The sequence below is a fragment of the Dipodomys ordii genome, unplaced genomic scaffold, assembly GCF_000151885.1.
Source record: "Dipodomys ordii isolate 6190 unplaced genomic scaffold, Dord_2.0 Scaffold21, whole genome shotgun sequence".
Lineage (NCBI taxonomy): Eukaryota > Metazoa > Chordata > Mammalia > Rodentia > Heteromyidae > Dipodomys > Dipodomys ordii.
Window position 1 is genome coordinate 7,323,067 of NW_012267237.1, and position 14,238 is coordinate 7,337,304.

General features: G+C 44.0%; 1 protein-coding gene across 2 annotated transcripts in view; it reads right to left on the reverse strand.

Moving 5' to 3' along the window:
• Ctnnd2 (catenin (cadherin-associated protein), delta 2) overlaps positions 1-14,238 on the reverse strand; it is a 349,057-nt gene that overhangs the window by 334,372 nt on the left and 447 nt on the right. The window lies entirely within an intron of this gene.

Sequence of the window (14,238 nt, forward strand, 5' to 3'; positions counted from 1 at the left end):
GCTCCTCCTGCTCCTGCTCCTCCTCCTCCTCCATGTCCTCTCCTTCCTCTTCCTCCTCCTCCTCCACGTTCTCGTCCTTCCTCCCCTTTCCCTTCCTTCTCTGTCTGTACACTGTGATTTATTTTGCTCTAGACTTACATTAAAGTCCCAAATCTACTTCCTACTCCTAGGCTAATTCAAAAGTTAACCTTAGTATTTAAAGGACTCCATAATATTTCTGTGTCTTCCCAGTCAAGTTTATGAGTTGGATTTCATTTGCAAATGAGCACGGATTCATTGGATTTGTTCGACATCACATATCATGCGGTTAGAAATGTGGAGAACTATAGGGATACATTTTTCTACCTAGGCGGAGAGCTGCATTTCATACTGATGTCTGCAAGGGCAATTATGAACTTGTATGCATTTGGCGACAAAATTGCATCCTAACCTAATAATGTCACCATGATGATGGAAAATTATTGTATGATCACTTTGCTTCTGGAAACAAAAAATACCCTTTCCTTTCATCTATTTCATAAACCCTCGATTTTCATATTTTATCCTAACTCAGGACAGCTTTGCTGCTAAAACACTCGCTATGCATATCATCTCTGACGGAGAACTAAACACAGGATTTCTTCCTTGAGTTTTCTTGGAAGGGTTGGTAATATAATTTTCCATAATTATTAAACCTTGTTTTAAACCTTATTTTCCAAATGAATACTGCCATCTACCGTGATTCAAATATTTTCTTTGGAGAGAATTAGTGAATGGCCAAATCACAGGTGAGGATCCTTCAACAGGAAGTGGCCCATAGGACCTCATCCTGCCAAAAGGTAGAAGTCCCTTGGCCTTGTGCATCTCTTCCCAGTCTTTTAGGAAACCTAAGACTTCTTTTCTTCAGTTCTTTCTGTGACAGGATTGGCCATGGAATGCCAAGTCCATGGACCCTGCTATCTTTCATGTTGAGAATGGATCGTTTCTGTGTTGGCCTTTCACAGAAGACCACAGTTGCCACCTTGGCTATGATGCAACAGGCTGTGGATTATGTCCAGCTCACTCCCAGCTCCGAAAGAATGAAGAGCCTGTGGGAGCTATTTGTCTGGTGAAACACCGGGTGGAGTGGTGGATGGCCCATCCCGTGCCCGTCAGGTGTCTCTGAGACAGGTAGAGAAGAGGTGTTATTCAAAATGCCAGGTGCATATGAATGGTCTGCCTGTGAAGACAACCTCTGGCTATGAATACATCCCTGGTGACTGGGGCACTTCTATGTGGGCACCCCTCTGGATGGCTGGTGACTGACACTTCAGGGCCACAGCCTCTCCTGCCTTACTGAGCAAACAGTGCTCTCCACAAAGGCCTGGGCGGAGCTTCTAGCTGGATGCTGGCTATGCAGCTGAGGCCGCAGTAGGTGCCCGGGCCTGTGCCCGGCACACACAGACAGTGCTGGCAATGCTGACTTTCCAGCCTTGTGTGGCTACCACAGAGACTGACCTCAGCTCTGCGTGGCCAGGTAAAGGATTGCTGAGCAGGCGAAGTGGACGAGAGTCCCTGCCAGGGAGACACAGGTGGGCTGGCACAACTGTGCGATGATTACGTGTTTCTGGGAGATTCTGCAGAAGCAGGTTCTCACTTAGTTCCCCACCTGGCCAGTGCACCTACCTGCAAAAGCAGCTCAGTGCTTCTCCACCCGAGGGAATGCATTTGGAAGACAACCTTTAAGATTGCCAATGTAAAGGGACACTGCAGACTAAGATCTCAAGGAAAGGTAGGAGAATAAAGTAGTTCAATCATTTGTTGCGCCTCTAAGAAGCCACTTGGCTTGGATGGTCAGGACCAAAGGTGACAAGATGTGTGACAAGATGCAGGATGTTGAGGTTTGTACTTCAGTAGGCTTCAGCGCACCCCCACAGACATCCACTCCTGAGTGTGGGGAGGGGGAGGGCAGGAAGGGAGGCTGGAGGGAAATTTTAATATTTGCAAGAAAAGGTGGCAATATCCTTGATGGCAAGGAAGGGAGGAGACTGCTTTGGCAGCAGGCATCCATACTCTGTCAGGTCTGCAATTAGGAAATCCTGGGGCCAGGGGTAGGGGAGGGGGAGCGTCACTGATGTGGCCATGCTTAGACTTCAGCATGTTTTCTGCCTGTCCCTGGTCCTGGTCCCTTCCCTTCTGGAAGTCGGGCGGCATTCAGGGTGATGTCTGTAAGGGGAGTAGCTGCTCTGGAGCTGGGGAGGGTCCCCAGATTTCCCACATTGGGTGTTCGGGGGACCCAGCAGTCACAAATGTGCATCCTTTTCTAAAACAGTGTTAGGCTGATGAAGACATCAAGAATCTACAGACACTGAACTCTCCTCAGTGAAAGCAGGCACAAGAAAACAAGGAAGGATACAGAATTTGACTAGCAATGCCTTTGACTAGAGGGTGACATAATGGGATTTCACACTTGTAATTAAGTCTTTCAGCATCTGAATGTAATGAAGCTTAATCCAGGAAGGCTAAATTTTACCTGGGAGGGCATTCTCTTTTCTGTTGGTACTGGGGTTTTGAACTAGGGGCACTTGCTCGTCAAGCCCTCCACCATGTAAGCTATATTCCCAATATTGAGAAGGGAACAGCATTTGTAGTTTGTTTTAAAACAGCTCTCCTTCCAAGCTGCAGTGATCAAGAGTTTGGCTCACTGCTATCTTCTTATGTCCCTAATTAACGACTCATGCAAGGGAATCTATAATTTGGCACTTTATTAATTAGGCACTTCCCAGAATTTTTAATGGCAAGCCTCACATGCACACAGATATCCTTCTGTATCAACATGGGATAAAATCCAAGGAGGGTCATTTTATTTCTGGACAGCTGCTTTGCCAGACACCATCCCTGCAATACTTGAACAGGGCATCTGCAATCTGTTCCAGACCTAATTATGATGATGATGAGGGAGATTTCCAGGAAAAGAATCGAGACCTAGGTATTCCTCATTCATCCTTGAGGTTGCTGTGGAAAGGAAAGCAAGATGGGATCTTCAAGTTCACTGGAAAAGTTAACTTTTGCAGTTGGGTGACCGGTTTCTGCCCTAAGAGAGTGGGGAGTAGTAAGTGAAATTCTCAGTGTATGGACAGGGAAGGGTTTCACCCCAACAAAAACAGGCTTCAGCGAGCAGTTTTCCTCCAAAGTTGGTTGTGATTTTCTGAAATATATGTGAAGGAAGATGCTTTGCTAATTAGCATCCTAATCACAGTCTTTACTCAGGTCGTTTTACATAAATCACACATTGGCTGCACAAACTCTAAAATCAGACATTTAGCTTCTAAAATGAAAACTTTAAAAATGCATATCTCTGTGTTATTTTCCTACAGCTTTCTGGGCCCCTGCCAACACCTACAGTGACCTTTGTGATAATTCCAGGAAGAAAGGACACCATTAACTCCCCACAAAAGTTATAGAGAGAAAATGACCAATAAAGTGTGTTATCGATCAAGGCTATTTCTACATTTATAAAACTTCTCCCTGTGTCAACATATTATTATTAATTTTTACTATTTGGCTTAGCATAAAATTTGTCATATATTAAGAACAGTTTGAGAAAAGAGGGGTTATTTTATACGATACACTGAGGGAAGTTTAATTCATCCCTTGATTCTTTCCTTTTCAATACTTTAAAATACAGGCATGCACATGTATATGTTAAAGCTTGAATCATTACTGGTTATGTGTGTATATATATATAATTATCCTTTGGATGTCAGCTTATGCATTCATATTCAATTTCCCAATGAGGTATAAAATCGAGGAGACTAAACTATTGCTACGGTTCTCCTTTCCCTTTCGCTAATGTTGCTATCCTAGGAAGATCCTACTAAACTGCCAATCTGGGATGGTACATAGAATGTGGGAGCCATGATTTTTCTCTTACAATAACCTGACTGATACAGAGCACACGGAACATGTGAAGGACACGGTACTGATGGCTGCATCTGTGTCTCTCTCTGTGTCTGTGGTCATGTCATTCTCGATGGGATATGGAAGCAGTTCGCAGCCACGTGGGAGGCTGAGATTGGGAGGATCACTGTTCCAAGCAAACCAAGGCAAAAAAGCTAATTAGATCATATCTCCACAGACACAGCTGGGCATGGTGGTGCAGTCCTGTCAGAAAGCACAAATAGGGCACTGCTGTAGAGGCTTTACTTGGGGAAAACGCAAGACCCTATCTCAAAATAAACAGAACAAAAAGGGCTGGAGGTGTGGCTCAAGTGGTAGAGGGCCTGCCTAACAACTGCAATGCAAGTGTGGAGTCCTGAGTTCAAATTCTAGCACCACCAAAAAGAAAATAAAATTAAACCCAGTTCCACTGGGAGGCCTACCTGTAAAGGCGGCGAATGCAGCTCCTCTGAGACCTCAGTCATCCTGGAGAGAAAAGGTCTCCTAGGCTTCTTCTCTCACTTTGTAATAGCTTCATCTCCCTCCCCCCCATCCCTCTTGGCTGTCTGTCTAGAGGCCCCTTTCAGTCTCGAAAACTATGAGATTAATATACTTTTCTTTGTAAGTAGTCAGCTTCGGATATCCTGTCATAGCAACAGAAAACAGACTCACACAGATAAAATTATTTGCTTGGGAAATCTCAGTGCCTCCCAAATATAGCCATGCCTCCTTGACATCAGTACAGGAGATCAGAACCTCGTATTAGAGGTCTCTTGCTCTTCCTTTCTACTAGGTGTACAAGACACAAGGGTGTTTGTTAAGCCCAGCCTGGGACACTGCCTCCTTGAACAACCCTTCCCAGATGCCCCCCCCCCACCTGGATGTACCTCTCCTTCTCAGAATTCCTCCAATTCTCAACCCTCTCTTCTATCCAGAAGTATCTCAGGCTACTTCTAGACTAATTCCACTCCCATTCTCCTTCTAAAAAGAGCCATCTGGCTTCCATCTTAGAAGCTTGAATTCTCAGAAGAGCCTGATATTATGACTCTATTTATAGTCATTTTTGGAAGGAGTGGAATGGCAAAGGTACTTGTGCTAGAATTCAGGGAAATGTGCTTGCTAGACAGATACTCTCCCACTTGAACCAGGCCCACGGCCTGGTATTTTTCAAAGAATCTCATATTTGGTCCCATAGAAACTTGGACTGTGCTTCCCGCATAGCTGTGCTGACAGGCACGTCTCCAGGCCTAGCTGTTTTGCAACACTGATCATGATTAGAGTCTTGTGAACTTTCACCCTGCTGACCTTATCTCTGCCTCCTGAATAACTAAGAATAGGAGCATAAGTCACTGTACCTAGCCCGTGGAGTCAGCACTGACATGCCGGCATGTTAATCATTAATAATACCATCTTTGCAACAACTCTGGAACATTGTCATGATGTTGCTATCTCCACTGAGGAACAAGGAAACCATCTCAGAGAAGTATAACTGTGTTTCCTCACTAGACCATGTGCCTCAGGAACCTTTCCAAAGTCACATGCATTCCTCTCTCCTTCCTGGTCCAATTACTTGTTCAAGTGACATGTTACCACTGAGAGCCTGTGGCTATTCTACCCCTCAGACGTCCCCCTCTGCTGGGTCTTTTCCCCCTCCTCTCTTCTACCTACCTAACATCTTCGCCCTGTTAGAACACTAGATCAAGGAAACCAAGGCTGTAGCTTTTGGCCTGATGTGAAGCAGATGTTAGTATGTGTTGACTGAATGGAGTCGTTGCAGAGCGAGGAAGTGACAGAGCACAGATAGTTTATCATATCTGTGCAGGCCGTAACGCTCATTGATGAACCTTGATGAAGTGTAACAATTCTGTCTGAAACTTAAGCTCAGAATTCTTGCACTTTTTCTATCCTTCAATACTGAAATTTCCTATATCTCCTGGACTTGTGCCAAGATTCACACCACAACCTGTATCCACTTCATTCATTCCCAGTTTCCTAGCCTGGTGCCTTGCAGGCTTCGCTCCTGGTCTCTTCCATCACTGCCAGTTAATACACAGTATTTCCTGGTAACACTTCTTATTTAGTTGCGATAGTGTCTCCAACTCTGCAGCTCTCTAGAACAGTATGCAAAGAAGGTGGATTGTTTCAGAGCACTTACAAGAAGTCTGAAAATATGTGACCCTCCCTTTACAAAGGATCACTGGTTTTGTATAGATTTTTAGGTTGAGGATTACTTCCCTGTGGAGTTCCATGTATTCTCCACCATCCAGGAGGATGTCTACTAAGTCAGGGAAGCTCTGCTTTATTTCTCTCCAGAGACTTGAGGGTCTTCTTTTATCTCAGTGCTTTGAAATTTCATAATGTGGAATAAAGAATTTTATTATTATTATTATTCCATAGAAGGCAGGTGCCCCTCAGCTCTGCCTCTCTGTGTTCTATTTCTGAGACTCCTGCAACAAGTGAAATTTCAGGAATGCGTCCTTTATGGTTCTTCCTGCATTATTCTCCTATTTTCTGTCATGTGTCCTTTATGCTCTCCCTTCTGGGTAACTTCCTTCACAAGTTTTTCATCATCCTATCTGGCTTTTAGCTTTGGTAGTTTTATTTTTACAGCCTAGAAAGCTTCTCTTGTTCTTTTATCCTTCTACATACCATTCAGTTTTTATTTAATAAAATAAAGATCTTCCCAAATCCTTCTCAATAACCAAACTGAAAGTTTTGCTTATTTCTTTTAATCTCTTCTATCCCTTAAACTATGTTTCTTCCCAGAGACAATTTGCTTTTCTATTTTTAATGTCTTTTTTTTTATGCCACTAATTCTTTCTCATTCCTTGGAAATCCTTGTTCGTTGATCATATTTGAGGAAGAAAATCCTGGTGGCAGTTGTATTTTTTTTTTCAGTGTGAATATAAACTGCTTTCTTCTAGGCATAATCCCCAAGTTAGAATTGGTAACAGGGAAGAGAGCCAGGTGTGCAGACTGACCATATTCTCTCTTGCTTCAGGGTGAGTAGGGGGCCGGGCAGTTCCAGCCTTCTCCTGCCCCACCCCCACCCATGCCCACAGCGCTTCAACCCTATCCAGGCTGCCATCATTCAAATCAAAAGCGTAACTTGCTTGCGGTTTCTTCAAGAGAGCATTCTTCACCTCAAGATTGTGCCCTAGCTGCAAACTTCCATGTTTGCAGGAATGAGGGCATTTTCCAGGAGTGAGGGCATCAATGAGAGGAGGGGCCAAGGTAGAACTGTCTCAAACTAGCTTTTGGTTCATTCCTGTAGATCTGTATCACCCCGCAACTCTGCCCGGAAGCCCCCTGCTCAGCTCCCTGACAGCTTCACTGCGTGGAACATTCTCATTGTAGGAACACTCAACTCCCAGTCTCGCTTCACCCTCTGTTGTGTTCCTGCACTTTCAGTTCGGGATGGTGTCTGAGCAACAAACGTGTCAGAGGAGAGGGCGTCACCTTAACCCACTGTCTAGGATATGTACACATCTCTTTTTACCCCCCACTTATATCTTCCCAGTTAAATTAGATCATGCTGAAAAATCATCCAGGTATCTGTCCTCTTGGATAGAATTCTACATAAAGACACCACTCCCCCATCCAACAAGGTCTGTTTATCTCCTTTTAATTGACACCATTGCTACTCCATAGGAAGAAAGTGTAGGTACAGAGGTATTAATTTCTGTGAACCAAACCGAAAGACACCAGGAAGGTCCCAAGGGCCACCCAGCCATCTAAATTCTTAGCTGTAGACTCCAGCCACTAACTTACTGTAAGAGGATATTAAAAGTGACACTCTCCCCATTACAGTTTGACCTAGACTACAATTGCATAGAAATTAGATACCAAGGTAAAATGTGATGCACATAAAGTGAATTACAGCGGAAATGCTTGATTACTGCTCTGCGAGCTCGGGGCTGCCAGGCGGATAAAGGCGATTAGACGCGCACAGGATTTGCCTTCCTGGGTGGTGGGGGACCCAAAGACAGGAGCTGACATAAAACAACTCCAACTGCACTGGAAATGTTGAGAGCGTTTCGCTGGTGAAGGTGAAGGGGATGAAAAGACCTGCACCTCACATGTCAGAGCAGATCATGAGGACAGAGACCTAGTCGACATGGGTTCAGAACAGGACCTGGACTTTGTCTCAGGCCAAGATCTTCTGAGGTGAGGTGAGAGCTTGCACCTCTGGGCCCGGCAGTGGGAAGGCACATGACATGTGTCCCTAGGAGAAATCCCCAGTGAGGGCTTATTCCAAAGGACTTCTGGAAGGTGCATTTAAGGAGTGAGCTTCAACCACCTTTGGAAGGGAGTTAAGGTTTTGATCAAGATCCTTGGCTGATCACACTACAATTTGTAAATCTAAACTGGGATATCATTCTTGAGAAAGACTAAGAACAAAGAAGTACTAGGAAATGGGTACTTGCAAGGGGGAGAGGTCAAGAGGAGAAGGGCAGAAGAATGAACAGATGACACACGTAGAATGCAGGCAAGGACGCATCGCTTATGCCACAGAACTGAGAAGGGGTGGGGGGGGGTGAAGATGAAGGATGACACAGATCAAGATGCATAGGTACACATGCTGCTGTGTGGAATGGCAAAACATTCAATGTATGGACCTAAAAATTAAGAAAAGTGAGGGAAGGGGTAGGGTGGGATGGGGAAGGGTGGGTGAGAATGTTGAAAGGGGCGCTATTGATCGAGGCACTGTACTCACAGCTCTGCTGAACGGCAACTCCTTTGTACATCTAACTAAAGAAAATAAAAATATCTTTTGAAAAGTGTTGGTGGAATGCCTATTGCTCGGGTGACAGAACTGACCAAGTGTTTGTCTTCCAGCAGGGAATCTCAACTTCAGGAAATGAAATGGAAGGGAGCAGAGGGAGCTGGCACCACACTGCCTTTAAGAACACACTGCCTTTAAGGGGCTGTGTGTTAAGCAGACTAGCTCATCACGGGAGCTAGGGATCCACTCAGAAACCATGCAGCAGAGACTGCAAAGATTTCACCCTGGATCAGGCTCCTTCTCTTTCCTTTCCACTGTAGGTTCGCTACTTGAAAGCCCTATGAAGTAAAGGAATGGACCTGAAATCTCCAAATAGAATTCAGAGACTGTACAGCAAGATGTACTCTAAAATCACCAGGCTATAGGTTCTGTTGGCGAGAGCCTGGGGCAGACATGCCTTGACCAACTAGCTCTCCATCTTAGGTCAATTTTAATTGAAATCATTGGTCAAGAATTTACATTTCATTGGGGACTCACAGTAAGTGTCTGATATTTGACAACTTTAATACATATTTACAACAGGATTCTTTGTGTTCTAAACTCAGAAAATGAGAGGGCCATAGTATTATTTTCTTTATCAAAGGAAACCAAAATTGGTCCTGGCATAATCACACTCAACAGACTGTCAATGCACTATTCAGATTCTTATTTTTTTTCTGTTTTCAAAATTATCAGTCATTTAAATAAGTTAAAAATTTTTACTACATTTCAATATTCTTGCTATTTTTCTTCACAAATATAAAAATAGGTTCCTTCTATTCATGTATCACATATATATTTTTGTTTTGTTTTGTTGGTGGTGGTGGTACTGGTTGTGGGGCTTGATCTCTGGGCCTGGGCACTGTCCCTCAGCTCTTCAGCTCAAGGCTAGCACTCTACCACTTGAGCTACAGTGCAACTTCCGGTTTTCTGGTGGTTAGTTGGAGATAAAAGTCTCACACACTTTCCTACCGGGGCTAGTGATCCTCAGATCTCAGCCTCCTGAGTAGCTAGAATTACAGGCGTAAGCTGGCTACATCACATATACATAAGACACTTTTCTAAGGATCTGGGTTCAAGTCACATCCCTGTCAACTCTAGACAAGGCACTATAGGCAAGGAGTGTAGAAATGCTGAGCCTCAGCTTTCAGGTCTGCAGGATGGAGGTGAAATCTGCACTTCTGTCATCGAGTTGCTGGAGATCACGTAGTGGAGAGATTGCAAAATACGTGGCCCAGTGCAAAATTTTCATAGTGTAAAATTTTCTGAACGTAATTTTTGTCATTAATATTTAATACATTTTTTCATTAAAATGAACACATTTAGCTCTTTATAAGAAAGGAAATCAAGCACCTTTATAATTGGAAGACTAAAGTATAAAGTAGGTAGTATTATTTACTCTTCCTTCTTCCTCTACTATTTGTAAGTGATCATTGTTGAATTCTCTGATTGCAAAATAAGTGGGAGAGATTTGGAATCATCACAGCTGGGAGTATGAATGACTCCTGTTTCTCCACTCATGTTTTCTTTGTAAATCCACCTTCCACACGGCTCCCAGAACAGGTTTGACCATACAGCTACGACCATCTGAGTCAGGCGCTCCATGTGTCATATGGTATTGTTGTCTGCGTATGAACCAACCTCTGTACTCTGGGTTTAACATTGAAACCAGGTTTTTTTGAGCACAGAGATGACATCTCTTATATAAACCTATTTTATGTCTACAGTAAAACCAGATGACTTTTAAACATCCAAAGTCACATGATTAGTATTGTTAAACAACAAACCTTCTACTGAGCCACAAAAGTGCAAGGACTTTATATATGTTCCGTATTTATGTCTAAAATATTACCCTATTTACATCAAGCTAGTGTATGGTAGCTCACATCTCCCTCCCTAGATAGGAAGAGTTTTAAGCAGATAAGTGACACATTGGATACCGAGGAGCTCCAACAAGACAGAGTAGTTCCCCACTCAGCAAGGCTGCACAATGAGAAGAAATACTATTAAAGGAGAAAAAGAAAACTGTGAGGAGACTGTTAGACTCCCATGACTGAACATCTAGAAATCACCCTTTTAATTTGGATTGTAGTGTGAAGTTAGAATTCTGAAAGCTGTGGTAGCCTTTATAATTTGTCTACCATGTAGACCTAGTAGAAAGCATGGGCATTATTCCATGCATGTGTGCGTGTGTGTGTATGTGTGTGTGTGTGTGTGTGTGTGTGTGTGCGTGCTGGTACAGGGTCTTAAACTCAGGGCCTCAACTTTCACTTGGTTTTCTTGCTCATAGCCAGTGCTGTACCACTTGAGCTATACCTCTAGTCCTACATTTTGTTGATTAGCTGAAGATTGAATCTCACAGACTTTTCTGCCTGAGATGGCTCTGAATGACCTTCCTGGTCTCAGCCTCCTGAAAAGCTAGTATTACAGGCACGAGCCATTGGTTCTAGGCTACAGATATGTATAGGACATAGATATGTATATGTATTTACTAACCAAGTATCTTCTGCAACTGGTAACCTGAAGCCTCTGGCAGAACTTTTAATTCCAGAAATTAAAATAAAAATGCGGCTCAACAAAGGACCCTTCTTGAAAAATTCTAACCTGTATGTTTACCTTTCGACTTTGTACAGTTTCATTCCCATAGCCTGACACATGTCCTAAATCCAAGTCTTAGAATTTATTAGCATTCCTCATCCACGCAATTCATTAGCAGCCTGCCTGCCTCAGTCAGTATGGCTCTGTAATCCTAGAAGTAGGTTGGGATGCTGGAGTTCTCATTCTCTTACCATCATCACCAATGAGAAAATCCCAATGGCCAAACCACAGACACATCTAGAATTCTATAGATTTTTATCACCATAGATGCAAGACTCTTGGTCCACAATCCCCTCTTGCTTAAGATTACTATAATCACATTCTTGCTTTTGCCTTTGATCCTAAGCCTACTCCTCCTATGAAAGCCATAGAAATCCTGTCATGATTTAAGTCCACTTGTGTCATTCTCCCTCCACTCCTATAGGAAAGGCAGCACTTTAAGTCTTTGCCCCTGATCCCTTTGGCCTCCTTGCTGTGTTACAAACTTATCAGACACACACTCAGGAATACAGGACAAATAATTGTGAAATGTGACATTAGGAAAAGTTCTTATCTCCCTTGTAGTCACGTGTTTTAGTTGCCAATGATAGATATCCCAAATCCCAACTCTCCAAATCCAAAAGCTATTCTGCAATCCAGACATGTAACTGTGTTCTCGCTATTGGCAAGCCAGGTGGTTGCCAACCTCGGGGTGCCTGGAATGGTATCAAGCACACAGGATGAGGCAAGGAATCTGAAAGTTCTCCAGAAAGAATCAATCATCTATCTTCCATATCTCTTCTGGGCCACAGTGTGCTGATTTCTAAGTGGGATGGAAGAATCTTACGCAAAGCAAGTGTCTGCAATGTCATTATAAACTCAGATACATAATCGTAACTCAAACCACCACCAGCAATCTGCATGACAAGTCTTTACATGAATATTTAAGAAATATGCATGTCAAACTAATAAATGTGGGCATCTTAACTCTTTGGTGGTACATGAATTATTTTCCACACCAAGTAGCACAAAGATAGGGCCAGAAAACCCGTAAAACCACTGTAAAAGAAAGGAAAATGAAGACACGTGGAAATGTGCTGGTCAGCTAGAGCTCGCTTTCAAGTGAGAGAAGTCTTCTTATTCCCAACCAACCACACACACATATACACAAATATGCACATGCACACATACACACATGCATAATATATCCAATCCTTTGAAATGTCCACTGTAGACATTAGAGCACAAGCTACTTGCACAACGCATTTACTCTGCAGCCTCTCCCTCGTCAATGAAATGAGGAGTTACATAGCACTTGGCTACTCTTTACCCCTCCCCCAACCTCTCCTCCAGACCCAAACATGTTCAGCCCCACACCATGCTCTACAATTTGAAGGTAGTGCAATACAACACACACACACACACACACACACACACACACACGTAACTAACGCATACAATCATTGGGAAGGAAGTATGTAGAATTTCAGACACTTCATTGATTTCTCCCACCAGGAAATGAATGGTCTTTTAGTATAAAGTCATTCCCAGAACCAGTTTCTCCTTTTCTCAAGGGTACTTGGGGTGGCTGACAGGGTGATAGAAGTCTTAAATCCATCACAGTGACACCATGTCCCTCTTCTCTGACCTGATACTTTGTAAGCACATACAAAGTTTTGGTGCCTAGGTTCTTGCTGGTTCTGAATACCTACAGTCAAGATATTTTGGGCTGGGTGCTGGTGGCTCATGCCTGTGATTCTAGCTACTCAGGAGGCTGAGATCTGAGGATCGAGGTTCAAAGCCAGCCCAGGCAAGAAAGTCCATGACACTCTTATCTCCAATAAGCCACCAGAAAACTAGCCTTGAGCTGAAGAGCTGAGGGACAGCGCCCAAGCCCAGAGTTCAGGCCCCATGACCCACCAAAAAAAAAAAAAAAAAAAGATATTTTAGTGCTTACACTAGCTTGGTATGATTGTCCCCTTCCAAAATTCTATTCTACAGAGAGAGGAACAGTGGAGGTGGTTTTCAGCTCAGTAAACACATCTAGTATCATTTTACGGGCAGCCAGTCCCAGCCTGCGGCCAGCGAGACCAGCCCAGCCCATGCTGATTCCTGTGCTGAATTAGAGCCCCCTTGGCCACCTGCCTCCTGCCAGCAACAAGTTCCTTTTTTATCCTATTTATCTTCACAGTCATCTATTTGTGTCAAGAAAGGAAACATATGAACACAGCATCTGTTACTCGAGCGACACAATTACCAAATACTTCTATAAGGAAAAAAAACCGGCCATAAATTCCCATTCCTTGTCAGGTGTTTCAGGGGACAAAGCATTAGTCTTGCGATCACAGTGCCTAGTGTAAACCGGGCATATGGTGCCTCACAGCAGAGTCGCTGTGGCTCAGTCTGGCGTTTGATGGGCACAGCCACCAAAGGAATGTCACCTTGTGTGTGTGTGTGTGTGTGTGTGTGTGTGTGTGTACAAACGGCTGGGAAAAGCAGTTTTCCTTTCCCCAGGCAACTCCCTCCCTCCTTACAATAAAACTGCTGACAAACTCGCCGGAGGTTACTTTTCCAAAGCTACTGAACTGTCCTCCAGCTGAGGGTGGGATGGGAGCACATCCCTCTCTGTCTGTCTGTCTGTCTGGACAACTCAAGATGATCTTTCTACAGACACAACTGTGGCTACGGTCGGCTCTGCTTGGGGGAGGCAAAGCAACAGGTACATTCGACTTGTCCTGGTGTTTAGTCTTGCGAGAGGGAGAGAGGGAGAGAAGAAGAGAGGGAGAGAGGGAGAGAAGAAGAGGGAGAGGGAGAAGGAGAGGGAGGGAGGGAGACAGGTGTCGACAGGCAGAGAGATCTGATTACAGCCAAAGAGAACGAAGTGGTGGACACCTGGGCCCAAAGACAGGCACGGCCCTTTAAGGGAGTCCTGACTTTCTCCAATGTCCTGGTCCTGCAAAGACGAACACCCTACAGACGCCCGTCTGTCCGTCCGGGCT